The sequence below is a fragment of the Astatotilapia calliptera genome, chromosome 3, assembly GCF_964374335.1.
Source record: "Astatotilapia calliptera chromosome 3, fAstCal68.1, whole genome shotgun sequence".
Taxonomy (NCBI): Eukaryota; Metazoa; Chordata; class Actinopteri; order Cichliformes; family Cichlidae; genus Astatotilapia; species Astatotilapia calliptera.
The window spans coordinates 2,249,150-2,262,499 of NC_137424.1; the positions used below are offsets into that span (position 1 = coordinate 2,249,150).

At 46.9% G+C, this 13,350-nt stretch overlaps 3 long non-coding RNA genes across 3 annotated transcripts in view; 1 reads left to right on the forward strand and 2 right to left on the reverse strand.

The window, feature by feature from the left end:
• Nucleotides 1-13,350, forward strand: part of LOC145424019 (uncharacterized) — a 103,869-nt gene that overhangs the window by 35,320 nt on the left and 55,199 nt on the right. The gene's annotated exons all lie outside the window — the stretch shown is intronic.
• LOC145424093 (uncharacterized) lies at nucleotides 4,125-4,701 on the reverse strand. Its single transcript, XR_013905049.1, has 2 exons — nucleotides 4,300-4,701; nucleotides 4,125-4,196 (listed from the first exon to the last, which is right to left on the reverse strand). It is a non-coding gene; the product is annotated as an uncharacterized LOC145424093 (long non-coding RNA).
• Nucleotides 5,160-9,721, reverse strand: LOC145424087 (uncharacterized). Its single transcript, XR_013905044.1, has 2 exons — nucleotides 8,460-9,721; nucleotides 5,160-8,319 (listed from the first exon to the last, which is right to left on the reverse strand). It is a non-coding gene; the product is annotated as an uncharacterized LOC145424087 (long non-coding RNA).

Here is a 13,350-nt window from a genome sequence, read left to right on the forward strand (position 1 = left end):
CACTGGATACCAGCTGAGCCTGTGCTGAGTGTAGTGTTACAGGAAAAGGGCAGAAACACTGGTAGCTCCCAGTGATGCTGACTGGGGCACAGAGCTGAATGATGCAGCATCAGGACACTGTTTCAGTCTGACTGACAGAGAAACCTGTAGCTGTATCTACATGTGAGGCAGAGGCCACACAAGCAGCTTTCTATGTTTCACAGTGACTGAGATCTTCAGTGGGGGTGGACATGCTCCTGTACAGACCTCTGAGGAGAACCAAGGTGCAGTCAAAGAGTCCAGTCTGTCCTCACAGATGTGAACATGTGCTTTCATCAGGTCTGCTGTCAGCTAGCAGGCTCACATCAGAATCACTGTTCCTGAAAAACACAGTCTGTGTGACATCATCAGTCAGCTGATGGTCCCAGATCTGAATGGTTTCTGTCTCTACTGAGGAAGTCAGAGAATATCACTGAGGTGTGGATCAGGTCTGAGTGAGCTGTGGAGGGACAGCTTTAAACAGTCCACAGGTCTCACGTCCTGCTCAGTCTGCTAGCAGATACCTCGTATTGTTCCAGATGTGCTGACATCAGCAGCAGCACAGCTGTGTGATACCATGAATCTCAGTTATTGATCCAACACACAGTAAATACAAAGATCAGGATTTCTGAGAGTAATCATTATGAGTCTGAACACATGATCACTGAATGTTAGTCTCCACAATAATAAGCTAACACAAGCAAACACAGCTTTCAGCTCTTATTTTGAAACTGGCTTATTTAGAGAGCTGTGATGTGAGCGTGCCTGGCTCTGAGGCACTTGGGTCAGCCTCTGTTGTTTAGAAGTGTTACAGACTGTGAATGACACAGACCTGTCAGTTTCCATGTTTGTCTGTAACACAGCTCAGGGGCTCCATGCTGAACGCATCCATCCAGTGTTATTGATCCAGGACTGATACCAGCATTGGGATCAATACTACAACACACAATCACATGTGTCCACGTGATGTGTTTGACCAGCTTTATTCATTAATGATCAATCAGCTTATTTACTGCATCTGAGTCCAGCTTCATTTAAATGATCCAACCATGAAAATGACATCAGTCCTACAGAAGCACTTCATGCTAACAGGAAGTCATTGATTAAGGTGGAATAACACAGAGACACAACCACTCACAGCTAACCTGACCCCACTAACTGCATGTGTTTGGACTGTGGGAGGAAGCCGGAGTACCGGAGAGGACGCACACAAACACGGGAGAACATGAAGCACTGAAACAAAGATGGTGGATTTGACCTCAGGACCAGGCGGGGTTACGGGGGTCATGACCCCCCAATAATAGATCCAGCTACACTGAAACTGTCAATTTCATTTACTTTTACTGTTTTAAAGCTATCAGGCTGCTTTGTGGCTCACTCAATACTAAACTAAGATACTTTCAGTGTGAATCATTTGCAGGAACACAGGCAGGATTTAAAGTGCAGAACTTTACAGTCTCTGTCTCAAAGTTGGTCTGAACATGCTAACAGCTCTTTGTTTTTTTCAGTTTTCACTGGTTTGATGTAATGAAAGAAATTTTAAAGAAGCAGACGATTGTTGTTATTTTAGTTCTATAGTTTCATAAATCGTGGTGTGGATCTAAGTCAACATTCAGAATAAATAAGATAATACAGCACTTTGATGGTTGCCTTTGTATTTTCCCAGCAGTGCTCAGGTTGGTTCTCGGCTACATTTACATACAGATGTTAATGTGTTCAGCAGCTGGACTCATCTGAGGAAGGAACATTGGAAAGGTGCTCAGTGCACAACTGCATCACTAATTTTATGTAAGACCCTGTGTTTTATTGTATTTATATATTTGTAACATTTGACTCAAACACTTTTGGGAAGGATGAAAATGTTTTCAGGAGGAAGTTTTTCCTTCTGTCCGACTGCAGTACACACAACACTGCGTCTCCCCCCATTATCACACTTCCTCAGGCTGGTGATGAGCGCCCCCTGGTGTCAGTGTTGATGACGTCATGCACAGTGAAACATAAACGGTGTCTGTTAATAAAAAATCATGTGTCCATTTTCATGTTTGCATCATGTTTCTGTAAAATCATCAGCTGTTTCTGAACCTTCTTCATTGTTTGACTCATTCCAACAGCTGTGAGCTGTGATGGAGTCAGAGCAGCTTCATCACTGATGTTCAGGTGAAGCTGAACTTAATAAACTGTAGAAATGATCAGGATTCAGGCTGGATGTGTAAAACACTTCTGTGTGAGGTCGCAGTGCTTCATATGTGTGTGTGGGCTGAAGCACACACGTGTGAGTCCTCAGAGGTTTCACACACATCACTGCACACACTTATAATCCTAGTTTAAGCTTGTGGATCATATCGGACACATCAGCAGCTCTTTGGAGACAAAGATTTGAGATTTAAGATGAGTCATAGTCTTTCTATCCATGGTAGCTTCCACTGCTGAGGCTCGGGAAACATGAAGAGGATAATTAAGAGCAAGCATCAGCTCTGTCTCATCTAACTACACAGTATTATGATCATGCACTTATGTCTCAAACTAAGACACAATGAGACAAAATGAGTTCTGTGAGTCTTTAGATTATCAGTAAATTCTGGTGACAGTTTGACGCTCAGTGGAGCCATTTTTGGTTTGTGATGAGTGTTTTGTGAGCTTCTGTTTTGTGAATCGCTCTTTGTAATTTAGAAGATGGTGCAGAAATGTGCGCGCCCTTATCTGAGAGGACACGGAGAGAGTGTCGCAGACTCGAGGTGAGGAGATAAACCTCGGAGCTGGACGGCCTGCACGTTACCCATGTGCATCTTTTCAGTGACATCAAGTGAACCCATAATAAGCATTTCTATGTCTTAGACATCATGTCCATTTCTAATGAGAGATTATTTTTAAATGAGGGAAACCTGGTCTAACAACACGCTTACAACAGAGCTAAAGGTTCACCACAGTGAGACGGTGGGACTCTGATAAGAACTGAAACACTGTGTATGAACAGCTGAGACAAAACTATATATAAACACTCATTTATTCCAGTTTAGTTTACAATGATTTTAAAGTAATGTGGAACGATTCATGTTCATGAGCTGTTACAAACACAACTATTGATTTGTCTATATATGGTCGGACTACAAGGCTTGTGTTGAGGCTCTTGGAATAATGTGTGAATTACAGCAAGAAATGATGGTTTTCCATTTTACCAAAGTGGAATAAAATCACCACAGCAAAGAAATCATGTTATTGTCTGCAGCTAAAATATATGGTGAACATGGTTTTATAATAATGTGCAAACACAACCTCACTCTGCTCTATACGAGGAGCCAACCACAGCTGTCCGGGTCTTCATCCACCACCTCCACCATCTTTGCTCATCATCATTCACTTCATTGCTGATTGGTTTAAATCAAACTCCATTACAGGTTCAACTCCATTATATAACAGCATGTTGACTTTGGATCTGGTGTGCAGTGCCACCTTAAAAGATGAGGAAACTAAGAGATTACAAAAAAAGAAGTGGAGGAGTTAAAGAGCTGCAGCAGATTAACAGTTTCTGACAGTCATGTGTTAGAAATAGGACGATTAGATGAGCTGAGGGATCCATCTACTGCTCAGTGAAGCCTCATCAGAAACAGTCTCAGTGGAAGGATGGCTCTATTGTTAAGGAAGGACACAGGCAGAAAGACTGGCGTCTGTCACACAGGAACTGGACTGAAAATCAGCTGCACATATTCATCAGTATGTGCAAACATATTATAGGTGTGGAATTCAGGACAGTACCATCAGAAGTTGATCCACTGTGCAAATGTCTGATTGGCAGTGGCTTCATTTTTCACTATGAACAAACTGCTAATGCAGCATCACAGGACGTCAGCCATGGATTGGCCTCCCCAGACCTCAACATTACTGAAACATCTTAACAGAGGATGGAAACAAAGGGAACCAACATCCAAGAAAAGAGCTGCTGCTGAAAACTTCCTCACAGAAAACACAAACAAGCTTGACTAAGAGACTCCAGGCTGTGCTGAATTATAAAGGTGGACTGACCTCCAGGGTCCTTAGTATCATATAAGCTCAGTTTGTGTCTTATATACTTTCCATTTATATAACAAAATATATAGAAAGGAGGGTGGTTTAAGATGTGTGTAGAGTTTTATTCATTATCTTTAGACAAACAAAGAAAGCACCATCCATTCGTCTCCAGTCTGTATGAAAAACAGGGGAAAGGTCAAATTAAACCTTTGAAATTCCTTTCACAATAAATCCATAAATAAACAAAATAAAACATAGAAAAGTGTTTAAACCCACTTTTCCATAAAGCTGTCAATAGGAAATGTTCCAGTAAACATGTCTGTGTTTCTGCTGTTTTCCTTTCATGCGTCCACAGCTGACAGGTAACCCTATTGGAGTCGCCATAGTGACGGGTGGCGTCTCAGCTTCAGCGTGTTGATGGGCACAGCCATGGTTACCACAGCTGGAGTTGGTGTACGGCGAGCTGTGAGAGGACAGAGATGGAGAACGCACATTTAACTCTTTAACAGGAGATACGTTACGACTAACAGACGACTGCTGTCTACATGATGTCTTTGCAGCCCTTATGCTACATGTTACACAACTTTTCTTCATGCCAACAAGACTGAGGTGCCACATAGTCGACACATACAGCTGATTATGATGCATGTTTTACTATTGCTATGTTCACATCATCTGCTTGGCTTTATCACTGAAAGCCCGGAGATCCTCTGACGTGTGCATGGCTGATGTGAAGTATGATTATTCCTACATGACATCAACAACAGAGGCAATGAAAGCTTTGTTGTTAACAGGTTGTAGGTAAAGTCAAATGTCTACTTCTACACTTGTGTTGGGTAAAGTTCTTCTCAGTGCAGCAGATTTATATCTGTGCTTTCACAGGGCGTGATGTGGAGCTCAGCGCTGAGGTGCAGGTCTCCTTGGAGACGGCATCCTGGCTGAAATATTATCATGCTTCCAAAACATTTCAGCTTTTATTTTGAAAGAAACAAGACTTGAAAACGAATCCCCTTCTTCCTCTTTGTCTTTGTTCTTCAGAGGAGTGTCACCTGGACAAACTCAGGGCTGTTCTAGAGCCTTTCTTATTATTTGACTCCATAGAAATAAAACTGAATGGAATCAAACAAAAACTCCCAAACAGCTAAAACACTTTGCTTTATTCTCTTTTTTAACAAATACGTTGAAGTCCATCCATAACAACACAGCTGAGATCTCCTTTGTAATCAAGTGTTTCCATCCTTTGTACAGATCTGCATACAAAACAATCATTTACGTCCCACAGAAGTCTAGTTACACGTAACTATACAAGAACTGGTGAATGACAGAAACATGAGACACATGATCACAGGTGATAACAAAAAGAGAAAGAATTCATGTGTTAGTGATGTTTTTCAGCCCTGATGGCTCATGTTGGAGAAACAAGCTGAGGTACGTGGAAAGTTCACACACACAAGTGGGCGTGAGCGCACACACAGAGAGAAACACAACTGAAGCATCTGTTTGCTGTTTCTGCTTTCATCATCTCTGCTGCTGTGTCAGGCTGGGGTCTCTCAGTGACGTGGTTGAGGTGAAGTATGACGAGTATCCCTGATTCAGTCCATCGAGACAAAGGGCAAAGAAAGCTGTTGTTAACAAACTCTATGGTGATGTGGCATTTAGCTCTGACTCTACGCTCTGCTGAATCCTTTGAACCTGCTGATCAGTAAAGCTCTACGTGCTGCAGCAGATTGACCTCATCTGTGTTCACAGGTGTGGACCTCAGCGCTGAGGTGCAGGAGACTTTCATTCAGTTCTCCCTGCAAACAGCATCCAGCCTGGAAATACTGTCATCTTTCCCACAAATGGTGCTCTTATCTCAGAGAAGAAGTCTGATGTAAATAACTGCAATCAACAGTGATGTTCTGCACAGATCACTTTTCCATTTTGCTCTCTAGATGAGTCCCAGCTGCCTGACCTTGTGTCCAGGTGATCGTCTCACTGAGGAGCTTTTGTTCTGAAAATCTCACGTCCATCACCTGTTTCCTTTTTACTATCTCTGCTCTTTCTTTATTCACAATGCTCATAATATCACACAATTATATTCATCACCTGCATGTTTTTATCCACCTGCTGTTAGAACCAAACAAATAAAAAGGATGAAAAGCCTGAAATCCTTTGATTTATTACATTTGAAACAAATATGAGAGCATCCCTAACAGCACAGCTGAGACCTTTGTTTTAATCAAGCCTTTGTATCGACACACTTGTAAAGATTCATATACAAAACATAATAGAATAAATCAATATAAAATACACATAATCACAAAAATGCAGCCATGTTGTGAGTTTGCATCTAAAACATGCATGTTTCCCTTTGTACAGGCAGATTTACAGCAGACAAAGCAACACGCTGATCGACTTTGACCGCTGCAAAAACAAAACACCCACCAAGTCTGAAGTCGATCAGAGGAACTGTTGACAGACTGACAGACAAACAGATGCTTGATTCATTAGTGCGATTAAATGTTCTTCTTTAGCAGCATCACTTCATGTGTTTGTGTTCCAGGAATAAAGGTCTGTTTAAACTGGACGTCTCCTCAGCATCACTCGTGCTGTCATGGTTTCAAAGCTGTGCAGAAAGAATCTGAGGGATGATACAGAGGTGACCAAAGTTACAAACATCCAGCTGTGCTGCAAATGTTTGCAGAGCTCCAAACTCTTTGGCTTTCTGCAGAGCAAGTATGGAAGAAGCACCTGAGCTAACTTCAGTTTAGACGATATGAGGAAAAATGCTGCTTCCCAAAGTTTCCTACAAGTATCCAGTTTATATTTAGAGAAGCGAAGGCTCTTTATCCTGACAACTACTCCCTGGTGGATCCCTGTCCTGTGACAGCAGCAAAGACTGTGTATCAGTATCATCAAAGCCACTTCAATAACCAGTGTTTAAAGCTCTCTAGCAGATGGACTTCAGTGGCAGCAGCCTCTGTCTGCTGTGTACAGAAGGTTCTCTGATGAAGCACACAGCAGATGCTGCACTACAACAGCAGCAGCAGCTCAGCTTCAGTTTGCTTCGACGCCCTTTTTGACCTGTGAAACAGCAGAAAATGAAACATTTCAACACCCGTTTGTTAGCGTGAGCTATTCTGCTGTTTTTCATCATTTCACAGGTGAAATAAAATCACATTTACTTCCTGTAGGAGTGATCGTGTCCAGCCTGACTGAGACCATGTGCTCCATCCTGCACAGGTAATAAACCTCTGACATGAAGGGCTGTCAAGTAGTTTTAGACAAATGGGGGTAAAAGAGATGTTAAAAGCTTAAAGAGAAACTACATTTTCTAAGAACTGTCTGACGTTCACCTCTCACACAGTGGATACGATTCTGCCGCTGCAGGAATAATCTTTGTGCTTATGAAACTGTCCATGTGTTTGCAGAAAATGTCACATGTTCAAAGCCATCCCAGCACCTGGGGTTTGTATAAGTGCAGCTGCTGGTGGGGAGATAGTCTCACTCTTCTATATAAAGAGTCAGCAGGCAGCAGATCTTCATCTGTGATCTCCTCCATCATCACGTCTTCACTCTTCAGCAGCTATGGCTTCACTTCGTGCCCTTGTGGGAGTGGTGCTGTGCTCCTCATGGTTTCTGCTTCTGCCTCAGGCGGACTTTGATTTACAGAGTCATCCATAATATTTTTTATTTTTTATTTTACTGCGCATCTATTTTCATACAAATGTCTCCGTCTTATGGAAAAGGGGTGGAGCTTATCCAACGAGGACAGGCAGGGCCCCCCCAGACAGTTTAGCAGTCTATACAGGAGGCCGACCTTTGCAACATGTACTTCTATAATGACTTCACCATTTAGGTTATTTGGTTATGTTTCACCCTGGATTTTGTGTGATAATATTTATTTTGTCCACTGATTTAAAAACAACAAACTATATGAATATAAAACAGAGTGAACAACAAAACATCAGCTTTGGAAACTTTGATGTAAAATTCTGCAGTTGTTTTCTCAGATATAGCATAAATCAAACTAACATACATCAGTGTGTTATTAATGTGCACACACACACACACACACACACACACACACACACACACACACACACACACACACACACACGTGTTACAATAAACAGCTCTTATGCTTCTGTATGATTCTCAGTGCTTTCCATTTGCGTGTCCACAGGTTGCTGTAAGTGGTGCTTGACTGCAGTTTGCTCTCATTTCAAGTGGTTTGCTGTCACAAAGCCAACAGGAAGTCCGGCCATGGTTGAGCCAACTGAAGATGGGTTGAAGGTGGCGTCCTCGTTTCCTCTGTGAGTGCGAGAGGACAGACAAAGCAAACACCGTTTGGACAGCATTAAAATATTTACACTGATGATTAATGTTGTGTCTTTGCACCTGTAGCGATACATGTTGGAAAATGGAGACTTTAGCCACCAAGACTGACGTGCCTGGAAACTTCCCTGTGAGTACGCCCACAAAGACAGGAAACAGTTTAGCCACCGCGGTTAATCCTCCATCATCATCATCCAGTATTTTTCACATCTTTTCTTCTGCTGTTTCCCTTGTTGTCAGTCACGGGGTTTGTGACTGAAATGCGTGTGGTCGACGGGAAGCCTGACGAGTACGGCCTGAATCATTCCATCAACACCGGACGGAGTGAAACCTTTGTTGAAAACAGATTATATGGTAACGTTGCATTTAGCTTCAGTAAACTGTGAAGTTACAGCAGCAGATTTACATCACGTGGCTTCACAGGAAGTAGTCTGGACCTCAGCGCTGAGGTTCAAGCAGCTCTGCTTGCAGACGGCATCCTTCCTGAAAATGTTCTTCATCTTCCTCAAACCAGAACTTTTACATTGGTGCTGAAGTTCTATATAAAAACAGCCTGAAATACAAAGTGATGTTGTGCACTGATTACCTCACACTTTCCATGTTTCCTTCTACAGAGGAGTGTCCGCCTGAGTGTTTTGTCTGATCTGTTGTTGATCGTCTCATTGACACTGCATGCAGATCTGACACCAGGGCTGGACTGGGACAAAAAATGGTCCCGGGCATTTTGACTGGAGACCGGCCCACCAGGTATTAAAGGAAAAACCATGAAGCCTTTGAATGAAAACAAACGCTGTTGTCACAGTGATGGACGCTGTCTTGTTGGTATACATGCATCAGTCTAATAAACTTAAACCTGCACCATCCTCCCTGTCCTGGTATTCTAAACAGGAAGTAGACTGTTGCTCGAGTTAACCTCCTGAACATCTACAACACACGGTGGAAACCTGACATTAAGACAGAGACTAGAGGTGAGACATGATCATTGCTGATTACTGATGACAGATTTAGATATGTTTTCATAAACCTTTCATTTGCCACATCAATAAACAGCACGGCAGGGCAAAATATGTTTTCTAACATGGCAACCTTTAAAAAGTGAAAGGAGACAGAAAGACAGCTGAGAAAGAATCAAACGGACTTTTTGATGCATTTTACACACAGTACTGGTGCAGAAACTAGAAAATGTGGGAAACACTGGCATCATATGCAGTACTTACTTCTGAAGAAATTATGATGGGACCCTAAAAAATGACTATGTACAATAATGGATTTCTATACATTTTACATCAGATGAAAACGTTTGTTGTAAGATTCAGATAATTATTTATTAAAAGTGAGACATTTTAAATGAGAACAAGAAAGAAAAGTATGTCTTTGTGCCCCCCTCTCCCTGTTAATGCCCTACCTGCCCCCCTGGCAACACTTTGCTAGACCCGCCCCTGCACAGTTACCAGCTGTCAGCTACACAAAAAGGATCCTGGTGTTATTTGTGTCATGGTCCTGGGTCGGTGACCCAGTGTTTTTGGTTATGTACTTTTGATAGTTTTGTATTTTCTAGCATTTAGTGGTGTTCCCTCTGGTTGATGTCTTCCCTGCTTGTGCATTTCCTTAGTGTAGTAAGTCTCTGTGTTTAGTCCGCGTCTTTGAGTCTGTGTCATTACGTGTATGTGTTTCCTGTTTTACTTTGAAGGGCTCTGTCTTATGTCAGTGTGTTCTGGTTACGTTTCCCCTGCCTTGTCAGTTATCATGTATTCCAGGTGTGTTCCCCTCCTGTTTCCCATCCCCTGATTCCTGGCATGTGTTTTTATAGTGTGTGTTACCGTGTCCTCGTTGCTGGTTCGTCTGTGTTGTTTCCCCTCGGTCTCCCTGCATGTATTTCCCCGGACCTCCCTGCACCGTCATTCCTGGTTTGTGTGTTAGTTTACCCAGTTTAGGTTTCAGTTTCATGTTCCTAGCGCCTTTGTTGTTTGCATTTTTGTTGTTAATAAACACTCACCTGCACCAGAGCTGCCGCCTTTTGGTCCTATATATATTCCACACGGCTTGCCCCCGCAAACCGTGACAGAACGAACCAGCCACCATGGACCCAGCGGCAGTCAATCCGTCCGAGGAGCTCCAGGATGACATCGGCTACAATGTGGAGATCCTCCTCGGGCTGTGGCTGGAGAATCCTCCGCACGAGCTTCGCCTCGCCGTGGAAGGTCGGCTACAACGGCTCTTTTCCGGCCTGCCATGGCTACTAAATTCACTTCCTCCGACCATACAGGCTTTTCTCCGGCACACACCCCACCTTCTCTCAGCCACTCCTGCCTCGCTGCCCGACTCGCCGGATGTGATCTTGCCCGGCCCGTCGGAGCCGTCTGCGGGGAGGAGACGCCGATCGCGCCGTAAGCGCGCCACCCCACAGCTGGACGTTCGGACTTCTAATCCGCCGGCTGTGGTGAGTGAGGACTGTTTTTCATTTTCGGACTGCATGACTGTTCATTCAGGGGCTGCGTTTTGTGTGGCGGATATCAACGCGAGCTGCTTATCGCCTGTGCAGCTACCGGCAGCTAAGTTAGCTCCCCCACAGCCACTCTCAGCTCAGTTTCCTGTGCTTCCTTCAGTTCAGTCTCCGGTGCCACCCTCAGTTCAGTCTCCGGTGCCACCCTCAGTTCAGTCTCCTGTGCCACCCTCAGTTCAGTCTCCTGTGCCACCCTCAGTTCAGTCTCCGGTGCCACCCTCAGTTCAGTCTCCGGTGCCACCCTCAGTTCAGTCTCCGGTGCCACCCTCAGTTCAGTCTCCGGTGCCACCCTCAGTTCAGTCTCCTGTGCCACCCTCAGTTCAGTCTCCTGTGCCACCCTCAGTTCAGGCTCCAGTGCCGCCTGTAGCGCAGGCCCCAGTAGCTCCAGTGCCGCCTGTAGCGCAGGCCCCAGTAGCTCCAGTGCCGCCTGTAGCGCAGGCCCCAGTAGCTCCAGTGCCGCCTGTAGCGCAGGCCCCAGTAGCTCCAGTGCCGCCTGTAGCGCAGGCCCCAGTATCATCGGCTTCACTCATTCACTCCGTGCAGGGAGAAAGTTTAATTTCACCTCAAGGTGCTTTTCCTGGTTCAGCCGCCATTGGCACTGTTTGCCGCTCCAGGGCTTCCCCAGAGGCTAGGTCCCAGTCCTCAGCTGATTCTGGACCCCTGGAGTTTAAGCAGCCACCCGAGGGACCGCTCCGGCCTTCGTCTCTTGTCTCCGCTGGAGGGTCCGACGGACCGCTCCGGCCTTTGTTTCCTGTTTCCGCTGGAGGGTCCGAGGGACCGCTCCGGCCTTTGTCTCCTGTTTCAGCTGGGGGGCCCGAGGAGCCCGTCCAGCAGCCTTCCTCGTCAGCTGGTGGTTCCGGAGAACCACACCAGCCTCATGCCTCGTCGGCTGGAGGGTCCGGAGGGCCCGTTCAGCCTCCTGTCTCCGCTGGAGGGTCCGAGGGGCCCGTTCAGCAACCTTCCTCGTCAGCTGGGGGTTCAGGAGAACCGCACCAGCACCATGCCACATCAGCTGGAGGGCCCGAGGAGCCCATCCAGCCACCATCTGCTACGCCAGCTCCAGCCTGTGCTTCGTCAGCTGCAGCTCCAGCCTGTGCTTCGTCAGCTGCAGCTCCAGCCTGTGCTTCGTCAGCTGCAGCTCCAGCCTGTGCTTCGTCAGCTGCAGCCTCAGAGCCTTCGTCAGCTGCAGCCTCAGAGCCTTCGTCCTCGTCTGGTCCGGCCTCAGAGTCTTCGTCCTCGTCTGGTCCGGCCTCATCAGAGTCTTCGTCCTCGTCTGGTCCGGCCTCATCAGAGTCTTCGTCCTCGTCTGGTCCGGCCTCATCAGAGTCTTCGTCCTCGTCTGGTCCAGCTGCCTCTGCCTGTGCTTCTGCTACGTCTGGTCCACCTGCCTCTGCCTGTGCTTCTGCTACGCCTGGCCCACCTGCCTCTGCCTGTGCTTCTGCTACGCCTGGCCCACCTGCCTCTGCCTGTGCTTCTGCTACGCCTGGCCCACCTGCCTCTGCCTGTGCTTCTGCTACGCCTGGCCCACCTGCCTCTGCCTGTGCTTCTGCTACGCCTGGTCCTGCGGCCGCCTGTGCTTCTGCTACGCCTGGCCCACCTGCCTCTGCCTGTGCTTCTGCTACGCCTGGCCCACCTGCCTCTGCCTGTGCTTCTGCTACGCCTGGTCCTGCGGCCGCCTGTGCTTCTGCTACGCCTGGTCCAGCCTCTGCCTGTGCTTCTGCTACGCCTGGTCCAGCCTCTGCCTGTGCTTCTGCTACGCCTGGTCCAGCCTCTGCCTGAGCTCCTGTTACGCCTGGTCCTGCCTCTGCTTCAGCGTCGCCTGGTCCTGTGCCCTCCAAGCCTCGGCTGGTGCGCCTGACACTTGGGCGCCGCCGCTGCCTTCCGCGCGGCCGGCCCCCTGATCGCCATCGCCTGAGTGGCCGCCGCTGCCTTCCGCACGGCCGGCCCCCGGACCGCCATCGCCTGAGTGGCCGCCGCTGCCTTCCGCACGGCCGGCCCCCGGACCGCCATCGCCTGAGTGGCCGCCGTTGCCGTCCGCACGGCCGGCCTCCCGAACTGTTTCCACGTCGCCGCCGTTGCCGTCCGCACGGTCGGCCCCCCGAACTGTTTTGGACTCCTGTGCTGTCGGCCCCCTGGACTCTTCTGTTTTGGACTGTTTTTTTTTTTTCCTGTGTTTTGGTGTGCTTCGTTTCTTTTGGTTTTGGGCTCGTTTTTTGTTTTTGTCTTTTGGCCTTCTGGTGCTCCGGTTTTGTTTTGCTTCGAGCCCTCCTTCCTGGGCCCCCGCCGCCCGCCCTGGTCGGGTTGTTTTCTGTTTTTTCTGGCTGTTTTTTTTTTTTTCTTGTTGGGCTGTCTGGAGCCAGCCTTTGAGGGGGGGGGGGGGGGGTACTGTCATGGTCCTGGGTCGGTGACCCAGTGTTTTTGGTTATGTACTTTTGATAGTTTTGTATTTTCTAGCATTTAGTGGTGTTCCCTCTGGTTGATGTCTTCCCTGCTTGTGCATTTCA